Here is a 9,772-nt window from a genome sequence, read left to right as displayed (position 1 = left end):
CCAGCTTTCAAGACCACTCAGGAGAAATAAAAGGGATTATGCCTTGAAAAAGCTCCGGTGAAACATGTTGGCAAGATAAATCCCGATCTGTTTGACCACAACCACTAAGTTAAGTACTTTTTATAAGTCTTGTCTTAACAGATGAAAAATATGACTTAAATTTAAATAACTTATAAAATTTATATTTGCAATAAAAGATATATGCACTTTATTCAAAAAAAAGAACCAGTGAGGAACTCACACGTCAAGCTTAAGGCTGTGAACTCAGTGAGCTTGGAGTGGTCTGAGGTTCTGGGGAAAACTGACAAGCTTGAGATTCTATGTATATGCTTACTGAATATACATGACTGCATGGGTATATCTTAATATTTCAAGCTAGAGGAACAAGTGTGCTCATTACTTTTAAGAATTAGGCACCTACCCAAAAATTATTTTCTAATTGCTTTTTAATGGTGTTGTTCAATTAACGGTGCCAATTAAACCAATAAAAAAAATTAAGACCATGAACATGAGAGTTGCTGTACTAGGACAGACTGAAGGTCCATCAAGCCCAGTGTCCTGTTTCCAACAGTAGCCAGTTAAGGTCACAAGTATCTGGCAACATCCCAAAGAATAAAACTGATTTTATGCTGCTTATTTTAGGAATAAGCAGTGGATTCCCCCATGTCCATCTTAATAATGGCGTATGGACAAACCTTTTTTTTAACCCCTGCTAAGCTAACCACTTTCACTGCATTCTCCGTCAACAAATTTTAGAGTTTAATTACCCATTGAGTGAAGAAATATTTTCTCTGGTTTGTTTTAAATCTACTTCTTAGTATTTCTTTGCATGCCCTCTAGTCCTAATATTTTTGGAAAGAGGCACACCGATCTAGGTGCCTAATGGTAGGCTCTTTTTATAGAATTAGGGTGTAAGGGCCAGATTCTGTAATTAGACGCCTAAAAAGATAGATGCCTAAAGTTAGGTGCCTATTTCTTGTCAATCACACAGGCATGATTCTGTAATAGGCACCTAACTTAAAACTTAGGTGCCTGCAATGTAGGCTAGGGTTTTCAAAGGCCTACATTATAGGTGCCTAATTACTTTAGAGAATCACACCTAGCGACGCCTAAGTCCTTCTCTGCCTCTAAACATGCCAACTTTGAAGTTAGGCACCATTAGGCACCATGAGATAGCCACCTATCTTTTGTAGAATCACGCCTAAGAAGATAGATGCCTGTCACCCAATTAGTTGTTTTTTTCCCCCCATTATGAGCTTTGAAGCCAATTTACTAATTAAGTTGGGTGCCTAACTTAGGTGCCTGTTTATTTAGGTACCAATCTTGCACCTATCTTTAGGCGTCTTTTATAGAATTTCCCTCAAAGTGTTCCATGGAGGTTTTGCTAGGGCAGGGACCAACTACCAGCTGATGGATTACAGAAACTGTTTCCAATAGAGGGCGAGTTTTGATTTGCTGGGACTGTATGTATTTTATGCAGCCTCAGTTCCTTTGTTTGCTCTGTAAGAACACAAGTCCATAAGAATAGCCACAGTGAGTCAGACCAGTGGTCCATCTCGCCTGGTATCCTATTTCCAAGAGTGGCCAATCTAGGTCACAAGCACCTGACAGAATCCCAAATAGTAGCAATAGTCCATGCTACCAATCTCAGGGCAATCTGTGGTTTCCCCATGTCTATCCAGGAACAGGGGCTCCAAAGTCACCTTAGGTTTGAGGAAATAAGCAATGCGACAATAATTTTATTTTTCCTCTGCCTGGAAATCAGGGTTTGAGAGTTGGTACAATTTTCTAAATGCAAATATTCCATGTGAGATTATCTCCACTGAATATTTGCAGTTAGCAGCTAAAGGTTAACTGGCTATATCATGTGATAACTGGCAATTTTCAGCACTGACCAACCAAGTTTAGAGGCCAAATTTGGCTGCATATATGTCAGTCTGCTTTAAACTTAACCAGTCTACACTTGCCAATAAAAACCCTAAATGGGTAAAATTCTGACCACATGAGACAGGCCAGCTACCTCCCACAGTTGGTGCTAACCGTGGATATTCAATTGTGTAACATTTTTAGTGACCGGCATTGAACATGCAAGGTTTTTTTGGCTGGCACGAATTAAGCTGGTGAAGTCAATATTCAGCACTTGTCATTTTTGGGTTAGGTACTAACTGGACATTTTCAATAGCAATATCCAGTTATTGTCACTGAATATACCTGATTAGCTTCAGACAAGTGATTTAAACAGCCAGGAGCTGGGACTGGTACTATTTAATTTATTTATAAATGATCTGGAAATTGGGAAGACAAGTGAGGTGATTAAATTTGCAGATGACACTAAACTGTTGTTAAAACTCATGCAGACTGTGAAAAATTGCAGGCAGCCTTTAGAAAATTGGAAGACTGGGAGTCCAAATGGCAGATGAAATTTAATGTGGACACATGCAAAAGAATGCACATTGGGAAGAGTAACCCATATCATAGCTACCAGATTCTAGGGTCCACCTTGTGGGTCAACGCCCAAGAAAAAGATCTGGGTGTCATTGTAAACAATACCCTGAAACCTTCTGCCCAATGTATAGTGACGGCCAAAAGGCAAACAAGATGCTAGGACTTATTAGAAAAGGGATGGTAAACAAGACTAAGCATGTTATAATAATAGATGTTGGAACGGGGAGGCAACATGGGTCATGGCCTCCCCAAAAATTGGCAGTCTGTTATGGCCCTACTCCCACATCCACCTCTTCACAGCTGCTGTAATTTCAAATCTTCCGGCAGCTGCCATATAGCATTGCTGAAGAATGAAGACTTCTGGGGCAGGCCTGCTCATTGATGCTATATGGCAGCTGCCAGAAAATTTTAAATTATGACAGCTAAGGAAGGTATGTGGGGGACTCAGGAGCTAGAGAGAGAGGTTGTGTCACAGGATCCTTCTGGGGCTAGGGCAGAGCCTTTGGTTTCCTCCCCCCCCCCAAGGAAAAAGTGTTCTGCTGCTTATGGTTATAATGCTTCTGTATCGTTCCATGGTGTAACCTCATCATGAGTATTGCATTCAATTCTGGTCGCCTTATCTCAAAAAATATATAGCGGAACAAGAAAAGGTTCAAAGAAGAGCAACCAAGATGATAAAGGGAATGGAACTCCTCTTGTATGAGAAAAGGCTATAGAGGTTAGGTGCTCTACAGCTTAGAAAAGAGACAGCTGAAGGGAGATATGATTGAAGTCTACAAAATCCTGAATGGTGTAGAACGAGTACAATGGATACATTTTTTTACTCCATCAAAAATTACAAACGCTTGGGGACGTTGGATAAAGTTACAGGGAGACAGTTTTAAAACCAGTAGGAGAAAATATTTTGTTTGCTCAGAAAATAGTTAAGCTCTGGAATGCATTGCCAGAGGATGTGGTAAGAGTGGTTAAAGTAAATGGTTTTAAAAAAGGTTTGGACAAGTTCCTATAGGAAAAGTCCATAGTCTGCCATTGAGACAGACATGTAGGAAGCCACTGCTTGCCCTGGATTGGTAGCATGGAATGTTGCTCCTATTTCAGTTTTTTTCTCACGAACTTGTGACCTGGATTGGCCACTGTGAAGATGGGATACTGGGCTAAATGAACCATTGGTCTGACCCAGTAAGGCTATTGTTATCTTCTTAAATCTTCTTCCCCCTAGTGCACATCAAGGGGGAAGCTATCAGTGTGGTCTGCTATTAAGTTGAGTTATTTTACCACAATCCCACTTTATGCAATGATACCTTATGCTAAAATTATCCAATTTAACAGTAGCCCACACTAATAACTTCCCCCCTAAATCAATTAAACACATATTAAAATGTTCCAGTACACTTTATTTTTTTTATGAAAATGAATATGTGAAAGAAATGGAAAATGTTTGAAGATCTGGGAAACTGTCTGAGAATAATCCCAAAACTTATCTCATGATTTCTTGAGCCTGTTTTTTTCAGAATAACTATTTCCTTGATTTTAACAGGATTGCTTATTGGATAGCTTTTTATAGACTCATTTTGTATCTACAAAAATCTGAAGTGCTTTGTCTTTTGGTGAAAAATAGACTTACTTTTCTTTTTCTTTTTTTTTTTACTCTACAATGAAGCAATTTGTCCCCTTTAAAGACTCCATTTCTTTGCTTGGTGTTCTCTTGGAACATTTCTTTCTTTTAGCCTTCAGGAAAGACAAAGAAGTCTGGCCCTGAGAGAAAACAGCAAGAAAACACAACAAAGGTGACCAATTGGTGCTCAGTCCCTTGTTATTGTAATTGGCTCAACATGATCGTGTTTCGGCCCAAGAGGACCTGCCTCAGGAGTCTTGTGTTTAGATCATAATAGATAAGATGTGCAAAAACTCATACTCTTTCTTCATGGGAAATACCACTCTGTGTAAAACCAGCGTTAACTGTTGACTGTAACAGATGAGAACAAAACTCCAGTGAAAATGCTGGTATTTCTCATGAAGAGTGAAAGAATATGAGTTTTTGTTCATTTTATCTATTATGATCTAACCATAAGACTCCTGAGGCAGGCCCTCATGGGCCGAAACACAATCGTGTAGAGTCAATTACAATAAAAAGAGACTGAGCACCAATTGGTCACCTTTGTTCTGTTTTCTTGCTGTTCACTTTTCTGGAGGCAGATTCTCCTTTTGTTTTCCTGAGAAAAAACATGCCATTACAGCCCTTTTGGAAGACAGGGTTTTGAAGAATTTCCTTCAAGCCCTAGTTCTAACCCGACTAGAATACTGTGATTCTCTTCTAGCTGGTCTTTCTTCTTACAAAGTAACGAGGGCTATTTTTGATATGACGTCTAAATCCAAGTTTGCACGTACTACGGAACGTACATAAAAATCCAGTACCAAACATGCCCATTTTCAAAACTGAGAAACGTCTATCTTGTTTATTTGAAAATGGATGCTTGTGCTCCGTGGCCCTGATTCTATAAAAAGTGCCTACAGTTAGGTGTCTACACTTGTAGCTCTAGATCTAGGCTTCTAACTCTCCCCCACCCCTTTTTACAAAACTGTGCAAGAGGTTTTTAGCGCCAGCTGGCGCGCTGAATGCTTCTGCGCTGCTCTGACGGTCATAGAGTTCCTATGAGCATCGAAGCAGTGCAGAACTTTCAGCTTACCTCTTACATGGTTTTGCCTGGTTTTGTTAAAGGAGAGGTTACTTTTTAATTGGTTCAGTCGCCATTGTTAATTAACCGGTGCCATCAATAGCCAATTATAAAACAAAAAAAAACAATTTTCAGGTAGGTGCCTAACTCAGTAGATGCCATCTAATCTAATCTAAGCCTTAGATTTATATACTGTGTCCTCTCCTGAAGTAGGGGCTCGAGTCCTTTTACATAAGACTTTAATAAACGGGGAATCAGTTTAAGTAACATGTGAATTACTAAACAAAAAGACAAATTTACACTCCTTAGTACCATTTCCCAAAAACTGTTGAAATAGCATTGTTTTCATCAATTTACGAAAAATCTGGAGAGAGAAAAGAGTTCTAATGTAACTAGGAATTTCATTTCAAATCGCTATAAACCTATACGAAAAGGAGCGAGAGATATTACCAACAAGGTGTCTACACTAAGGTGCTACACTGCATTCAGGAAAAACCTAAAGACCCATCTCTTTGACAATTAACTGTTTCAGCTTCTGTATTGCACCCCCCTACTTCTAGGCCCCTCCCCTTGCTTTTCCATGCCCCCCCCCCCCGTACTACTTTCCCACTTCCTCTTTGATCTGTCGCCTTGAGCATGTATAGGTTTGTTCGACTCACAAATGGAAGATTAGATTAGATTAGTTGTGGTTAGGGGTTGGAGTTTGGGTACCGAAGGTCTTAGTTGCCGGTAGGTATCTAGGTCAGGTGCCATTAAATTAGGCCAACAAAACCCAGGCCTAATATACCGGCATCTAACATTATGATGCCCTACTGGCGCCTAAGTCAATTTAGGCCCTGCTAGGCATGATTGTACAAACCGCACCTAGCAGTTGGGTTGACAGCTTTGCTTTCTTTTTTTTCCAAACTTTTAAGAATTTTTTTAATTGGTGGGATAGTTTCCCCACTCTCCTTATCCCTCATGTATTTTTCCTACCTCATGTTCTTGGTAATTTTATTATTTTGCTATACTATTTTACTTTTTTTTCTTTCCTGTTGTGATATCTCCAACCCAAGTGTGTGTTGTTCCTCCCTGTTTAATATGTTACCTTTAGGTTCTGGATATTATAAACTGCTCTGATGTTTAAATTGATGAAGGGTAGGTTATGAAATTAATTAATTAATTTAAAAAAAAAACAAACACAAATTAAACTTTTTCCCTTATGCAAATCCCTCTTCAACATCACATGAGATTCCGGGGAGCAGATTCATTAAAATGGAAGACCAAAAACCAGTGGAAATGATATGGTTATCTATTTTGTGTTCTTTATTAGTTAATGATTCTTTGTTTACATGTTCACACTACCAAATATAATTGTGGTATTGAATTTTAATGAAGCAAAATGCGGTTTAATACCTACACTTCTAAGACAGGAATTGTTAATATGTATTTTTTTTTTTCAAGTACCAGGGTCTTTTATTTTTTTTTTAAAAATACACTAAAGTATAAATCAAACAAATGAATTGTGATGATGCTCCCATGAATCCAGGTTGTTCATATAAAAAAATTATTCTTGTATCAAAATCCCCTCTTTTAATTTATATTCTTTTTCATTCTGGTAATAGTAATCTAATTTGTCTTATTTCCCTTTGGGTCTTGTATATTCTCTGTTACAGAGTGTTGAGATTCACAACTGCTGAAAAGAAACTAAATAAAACACATTTTGGAGAGAAGTGTTGACAATTTCAGTGTTCCAACAGAATTAAGGTCTTAGAGGACTGAAGCCATTTTTAATGCTTCTACATATAAAGGAGGTGTGAACATATCATCTATCCCATCTGGGCTTGGGATTATATTAGTTAGACATTTTCTGCACTACTGAAAGTTTCCCTAAGTGCTCTGGGTGTTTAAATTACATCCAAATGGTCACTATCCTTTATTACTCTTCTTCTAACTGCATGTAAACCATCTGCTACATCTTTACAAATACATTAGTTTTATCTCTAAATTCCTCTCCTCTACGTTCAAGCAGAATATTGCATAGATAATTTTTAGAATGATGGCACAACACATATGTAGATTTACAGTCTCATTATCTACATGTATAAATGCCATGGGAGGCACAGGATCAAAGGAAGGAGAGGGAGTGTTGAGGATATAATTTGGCAGTCTCATAAAAAATGATACATGTTTTCCCACTTTAGCACTTTTTTTTCAATTATGAGCTTTAACAAGCTCATAATTGAAAAAAATAAAAATGTAGATAATAAGTACTTATCTTCTTGGGTGCAATTCTACAAAAGATAAACACTAGGGCCAAATTCTATAACGGTGTCCCAATTGTAGACAGTGGTAGGCATCCCACTGCTGTCTAACCAGCCAATCGGGAGGCATGTTTTTAAAAAAACCACTGACGTAGGTCGCCTACACTGTAGGCATTTTTGCGAGCCAAAGCCGCTTAAGTTTGCCCAAGGCTAGGCATGAGTATTGTTTTGCCTGGAAGTGACCTTAGGCAAGCGTAGGCAGCCCTAGGCATCTCCCTAGGGTTGTAATACGCACCTGAAATGTAGGCCAGCAAAATGCTGGTCTACATTTCAAATAGATACGGCCCCTCAGCCAATCATGGCAAGGGAATCTCCCTGCCACGATCAGCTTAGCAGCCGCAGCAGGGAACCCATACCACCGCAAAGTCAGCCAGCAGAAGGGATGCCCACTCCTTCCTGCTGCTGTCCCCATCATTGCTCGAACCCCACCAATCACTCCTTCACTCCATCCCGACACTCCCGGACACCCAACATCCCCATGACACTCCCTGACTCCACCCAGATAACTCCCAGACATCCCAACATCTCCCTTACACTCCCTGACTCTACCCTAACAACTGCAAGATCCCCCTGCCACTCCCAACCCCCCCTCCAAACGTCCCCCATACCTTTATCTGATAGCCGACAGATTGTTCCACGCATCTATCACCCTTTCTGTACAAAAGTATTTCCTCAGATTACTCCGGAGCCTATCACCTCTTAACTTCATCCAATGCCCTCTCATTGCAGAGTTTCCTTTCAAATGAAAGAGATTTGACTCATATGCATTTATGCCACGTAGGTATTTAAATGACTCTATCATATCGCTCCTCTCCCGCTTTCCTCCAAAGTATACAGATTGAGATCTTTAAGTCTGTCCCCATACTCCTTATTATGAAGACCACACATCATTTTAGTAGACTTCCTCTGGACCAACTCCATCCTTTTTATATCTATTTGAAGGAGCGGCCTCCAGAATTGTACACAATTTTCTAAATGAGGTCTCACCAGAGTCTTATACAGAGGCATCAATACCTCCTTTTTCCTACTGGCTATACCTTTCCATATGCACCCAGGCATCCTTTGAGCTTTTGCCATGACCTTTTCAACCTGTTTGGCCACCTTAAGATCATCACATACAATCACACCCAAGTCCCACTCTTCCGTCATGCACATAAGTTCTTCAACCCCTAAACTGTACCGTTCCCTCAGGTTTTTGCAGCCCAAATGCATGACCTTGCATTTCTTAGCATTAAATTTTAGCTGCCAAATTTCAGTCTTTTAGAGCTAAAAGAAAATCTTTCAGAAAATGGAATAATGATCTGAATGAAAATAATAGGAAACAGCATAATGAATAGCAAGTCAAATGATAAGAAAGGCAAAGTTAGATTTCAAAAGAAGATTGGGTTAGGGGCAAAAATACAGTAAAATATTTTATAGGAATATTAGAAACAAGCTGGTAAATAAATAAGTTGGACCACAAGATGATCGAATGGGTAAAAGGGAGACTCGGAAAGACAAGGCTATAGCAGAGAGATTAAAGGAAGATGTGGGAGAGATGTGGGGGGAGATGCCAGTGCCAGAAATAGTATTCAGTACTAAGAAGTCAGGGTTCCAGAGGTGATCTGGGAAAATATAGGTGTCAAGCAAAATGGTATAGACTATTATAAAGAACAAAATTACGGAGCATAAACATAAGCATGAATTAATGAGACAAAGACAATACGTATTACGTCAAGGGGTGAATAAACATGTGGATAAAGGTAAGCCAGTTAATGTTGTCTATCTGGATTTTCAAAAGGCATTTGACAAAGTATGTCATTAAAGACTCCTGAGGAAATTAGAAAGTCATGGGATAGGAGATAATGCCCTATAATAGATTAAGAACTGGTTAAAAGATAGAAAACAGAGAGTAAAGTAAAATGGTTAATATTCTCAATGGAGAAGAGTAGATAGTGGGGTTCCCCAGTGATCTGTGTTGGATCTGTTAGTGGAACTTTGCCAATTCTTCCAATCATCTAGAAATTGAAGGAAACCGAGCAAAGGAAGGCTTGTTAAAACAGGCACTTTTCCACTAACTGATGCTAACCATCAATGATATGGACCTACAATATCCCCTGTCTTGGAGAATATATTTTCACTTGGCACACTGGTGAGCAGGACAGTTAATGCTGGGCAACATTAGCCATATTTATGCTTTATTAAAACTTGTTATACCCAGGGCCGCCATCAGAAATTTCTGGGCCCCTTACTGAGCAATCCTATTGGGCCCCCCCACACACCCCTTCCCCCCCACTTTTGTCCGGGGGGGTGCTATCAGGAAATCGGCAGGGGACAAAAAAAAGTATGACAGCAGTGTTTATTGTTTAT

This window comes from Geotrypetes seraphini, chromosome 4 (genome assembly GCF_902459505.1).
Source record: "Geotrypetes seraphini chromosome 4, aGeoSer1.1, whole genome shotgun sequence".
Classification (NCBI taxonomy): domain Eukaryota; kingdom Metazoa; phylum Chordata; class Amphibia; order Gymnophiona; family Dermophiidae; genus Geotrypetes; species Geotrypetes seraphini.
This window is presented reverse-complemented; position numbering follows the sequence as displayed.